This window comes from Rhagoletis pomonella, unplaced genomic scaffold (assembly GCF_013731165.1).
Source record: "Rhagoletis pomonella isolate Grant_MI unplaced genomic scaffold, Rhpom_1.0 Rhpom_scaffold_00002, whole genome shotgun sequence".
NCBI classification, from domain to species: Eukaryota; Metazoa; Arthropoda; class Insecta; order Diptera; family Tephritidae; genus Rhagoletis; species Rhagoletis pomonella.
In genome coordinates, this window is record NW_023458556.1 from 92,614,753 (window position 1) to 92,619,514 (window position 4,762).

Sequence of the window (4,762 nt, forward strand, 5' to 3'; positions counted from 1 at the left end):
AAAAACAATTCCTACTTTTTGCTTTAAGAAATTTCCGATGGGATTCTCAATATAGTCTTCCACCTTATACGAGTCGCTTAAAACTTATTAACCTTCCTACACTTGCCAGTCGCAGGGAAATGCTTGGTATAATTTTTATGGTTAAATTACTGACAGGCTCAATTTCAAGTCCGTCTCTTCTGGCTGATGTAAGCTTCCCTCACGCGTATCAAAACACTTTTGTCCCATATTTCTGATAGCTTGTAAAACCAATTTTGAATTGCACGACCCACTCCGTTGCTTATGCCAGGATTTTAACTCTCATTCCAGCACGTTTGATATATCAGATCCGCTTTTCAGCATTAAGAAAGCGATACGCTCCTCTCTCAATAAGTGAATTATTGACATAAATACATAAGATCAGCTGATGAATTTAGTTCTGTAGCTGAACAGTTTTAGATCTCGACACTTAACAAACTCCTGCCTATCGTGACTCGGCACAAAAATTTATAATATTGGTTCCGTACGTCATGCGGACTGCGCCCCTCGTGCGGATGGGCGGGAATGGAGGGTAAAAACCGTTGGGATATTATTATTATTATTATTATTATTATTATAAATTTTTAATAAATGCGTTTAAACATTTGTGATGGTATTGCCCTTCCTTCAACCGATCGTATTTAATATAAAAGGGAAATGTTTCGAAAAGCCTGATTAGAAATATATATCTAAGGTGACGAATTTATAACAGGTTGGGAACTACATATAAAAAATGGATGCAGATCGAACTAGATATTATCTGTCGAATTAGGAACTGGTTTGGAACTAAACAAAAGGGGATGCAGAACGAACTAGATCTCATCTGTCGAATTTGGAACTGGCTCGGAACTATAGAAAAAGGGATGCAAAACGAACTAGATCTTATCTGTTGAATTTAGAACTGGTTCGGAACTAGAGCCAAAGGGATGCAACGGGGGACAATTGACACTTCCTAGGAAAAGAGAATTAACACCTAGGTCTTCAATAAAGATGTGGGCTTTAATCGTGGTAACACTGTAAATGGTTGCACAACTTTAGTCTACCAACTACGAATAACTAACGAAACTTTCACAGCTATTTACGTACTTTTGACGAATGAAATATCAAATTAAATTACGAAATTTGATGAAATTTTAGCAACCATTCACAACCTTACGACGAATAAAATACCAAAAATACATTATGAAATGACACAAGTTGTCCAAGTTGAAGACAAAAAACATGAAACCACTTAATTAAAAAAATTAAAATCTATGTATGAATATTCCACCGTTCACTCCAATGTGCATGTTTTAAATTGCTTTCAATTTCGTAGAGATCAAACTTAATTATTTCACTTATTGCTAATGTTGGCTAGCTCATCATAAACCAAAGCAATTACTTTTGCTTCTATTCGCCTTACATCGCCCTGCGCAAATCAGCGCCACTTATTTTTTTTGCCAAGCTTTCAAATAATAAAGATGTCGCATCACGCTCTTGGTCACTTGATATTGCAGCAGATGCGAGCTCTTTCACTGTAACCGCACATTCCTGCACCACTTCCGTAAAAACTTGCATGACCTCTGCATCTGCTTGCTTCTTTGATGGTTTCCTCGGTAGCGGCTCTTTTCTTTGGTGTTCTCCTTCATCTATTATTGGTGTTGTTGGTGAGCTTTGATTCTCTGTGAGACTTGTTGATGAGGAGCAATTTAACAAAAAGTCAAGCTCCCTTTCTTCGGGGAGGACACTTCCAACAGTTCTAAACAAGAATGTGTGAACAAGTAAACAAAAAATCAAAACTCAGTCCAAAAAGTGAACACTCACGGCCTCGAATCCTTGTAATTGTCTAAAGAACTCAACGTCTGCAAATATTTCCACTTTTTTGTAGGACTCGGTGCGCCGCTGCCGGAGCTAAGTTGCGAAGTGCGCTTTCGCCTTTTGTAGGTGTCGCGAAGTCCTCTCCACCGCTTTTTACATGATTACAAATATAGCTTCGATAGTATATTGAATGCAAAATGCTTCCTTTAATTTTTACTTACCCGGTAAAGAAACAGATTTGCCGATTTCTTCCCAAATCACTGCCTTTTTAAACACGTTTTTGTATTCATTGCTCGATAAGTCGTACAAACATTCATGTTTCTAACTTCTTCTATTAATATTTCATTAATATCCATTTTGTTTGCAATAATAACAAGAATTTAAGTTCGTTCGCCGCAATGTTTACTTTCTTCCACAAAAACAGTTTGTACACATATCAGCTGATAGGGTGACCAAACGTAAAAAAGAAAACTTTGAGAACACAAAAGGAATATAATAACAAATAAATGGTTCAACAAGAACAGGAAATGTTAGAAAATAGTTTTTACTAAAATAAAATTTTTACGAACAGTAAGATTATTAATTTTTAACAAAAACTAATACATTATTTTTCCTTTTCGATTTAAAAACCTGAGAATATTTAGCATTTGGCCACAATGGATCGTATTTTGCCGTTGCCGCTAGCGACGACGATAGAAATATGTCTATCGTTGCGAACAGTCGTCGGACGAAAGTCGTCGTTCTCATATACGACAGTGTGTTTTAATTTTTACAGCGAACATTCGCAGCGAAAAGTTCGTCGTTCGTCGGCATTGTGTTTCAGCGGTCACTTATATATAGATATGTGCGCCACTTAGCCAGTAGGGTAGATAGGTAAATCGCAAGTTTGACTATGCACTTACATATATATGGGCGAATCTAAAAAAACAGGTAACCTTTGTGTTATTTAACTTTATTTTCACTGTTGTGAACTAAACCCAGCTGGTTGCTTTTGGATATAATTCATTGACCTATACTTGCAGCGTCAAAAAAAATTTGATCAATTTGCTGCATAACTTTTGAATTATAGGTGCTTAAATAAAAAAAAAATAATGAAAACAAGTGAATTTTTTAAGTAATTTTTAAGAGAGGCACAATTAATTATGTCATAACTTTTGAAGCACACCATATTCTGATTTGAAATTAAATGGGCATTTAGCACTTATGTGTACACTTCATATGTAGTAGGTAAGAAAAGTGTACCTTAAAAAACGAAATGGCAAGTAACTCAAAGTCTGTAACTCTACATTTCACAATTTTAAAAATTTTCCGTTTATCGCGTATAGGTTTTGAAGCATTTAATTTTAAGAACTATTTAAGTATGTATTGTATTCTACAAACAATTACGAATAATTTGATACCTTAGCGAGAGGTGTGCTTTTAGAATAAACAAACTTTTAAAGATAAAATATTCTGCGATCTTGAGCGTAATTTTTATTCCAAAAACTCCTTGATTGAAGGCACATTTGGAAAATACGTCGAAACGATCTAAATTATGTGTAAGGAAATGATTAAAGGTAAATTTTACAGACTAAGGTAAGTATTATACGCTAAAGGTAAATACTATATATTGTATTAATCCCATTTGCAATAATTCTCAGTTAAGGTTTCTTTTGTTATTTTTCAGGTCAGTTCGCTGTATTAGATGTTGATTCACCTGCATATAAACAGTTTTTTTTTTTGTAATGCGTTCGAATATATGAATTTTCGTTGTGATGTATACATTAGCTTACTGTAGGAATGGTATATGAAGAATAATAATGTAATTCAATTAGTGATGCTGGAAGTTATCGCCGGTCGCCGATGAGGTCGTAGGTTTTTGGTAGTCGAAACGGGTATTGAAGGCTATGTTATACAGGTGGGTGATACCCACAATGGAGTTATCGTTCTCAGTGTCAATTCCGGAGACAACAATGAAGTATTAAAATTAGGTGGAATCATAGAGTGCAAGTTGATAGAACTTTAGTAGCACTATAATTCCTGTCGCCAAGAATGGATTCTTGAGGATGACCAGTGTTGTCACGAATATCAGTGTGAGCAATAATTTGCATGCACTTGCTTACGGAAATAGTTTAGCCCACCAATGTCCTTAACGCATGCATTGACAAACGAAAGGATGATGTGGATATTGACATCTGTAAATAGGTATCACTATTAGCGCTGGCTAAGTTTGAGAACACACGTGGTAAATTTTTATTATTTCGTCTCTAACTATAAAAATTGCGGTAGGAATCTTACCTCTAGTGTGTAAAAATCCAGGCGTTATTATTTTATATAAAGATGGCACCGGAATTAATAGATATTTATTGATTTTCGCCAACTTTTTGTTAGGTATATATATGTAAGATTTAACTTTCCGTTTACTATAGATATTATTTTCACTTGTTTTTTTTTCACCCGTGTATCCAGCTCGCTGGTTCCCAAAAGAAAGAAAGAAGGGATTTCGGCAGAAGTTGGATGTAAACTGAGGTGGCTATCTAATTTATCGATAACTGATTATATAAAATCAAATGGGTGAAAAGATGGGTTAAGGAAACTTGCAGAGCTATGTTTATTATGCTTTAAGGTATGGAGGGGAATAAAAAAATTATAGAGATGGAACTTGAAGTCTATGAATATGATGCGGAGAATTATATGAAAAGATACTATTACAATCGAGTGATGTGCGCTAGTACAATTGTTCCCTGTTAGAGTGTTGGTGCAGTGTGAATTACCCCTTTGGCTTCCTGAATATCTTTTCTGTGGTATATTCCGCGCTTTCTTGTAATTTCATCCTCCAATTCATACATGCAATTGCCTTTAACCGTAATCACATTGGCCTTAAGGAACTTTGGGTCAAACTTTGCGCAAAATTTTCTGCTAGCGTCACTCAGCACGAAGTTCTGTCGGTAAACGGTATCTCCTGTTT

General features: G+C 35.3%; 2 long non-coding RNA genes across 2 annotated transcripts; both read right to left on the reverse strand.

Moving 5' to 3' along the window:
- Positions 1-1,350: 1,350 nt before the first annotated feature.
- On the reverse strand, positions 1,351-2,784 carry LOC118734772. The gene is made up of 3 exons (XR_004992433.1): positions 2,037-2,784; positions 1,822-1,964; positions 1,351-1,756 (listed from the first exon to the last, which is right to left on the reverse strand). It is a non-coding gene; the product is annotated as an uncharacterized LOC118734772 (long non-coding RNA).
- A 361-nt stretch (positions 2,785-3,145) lies between these two features.
- On the reverse strand, positions 3,146-4,512 carry LOC118734773. The gene is made up of 3 exons (XR_004992434.1): positions 4,093-4,512; positions 3,588-3,989; positions 3,146-3,511 (listed from the first exon to the last, which is right to left on the reverse strand). It is a non-coding gene; the product is annotated as an uncharacterized LOC118734773 (long non-coding RNA).
- Between the last annotated feature and the right edge of the window lie 250 nt (positions 4,513-4,762).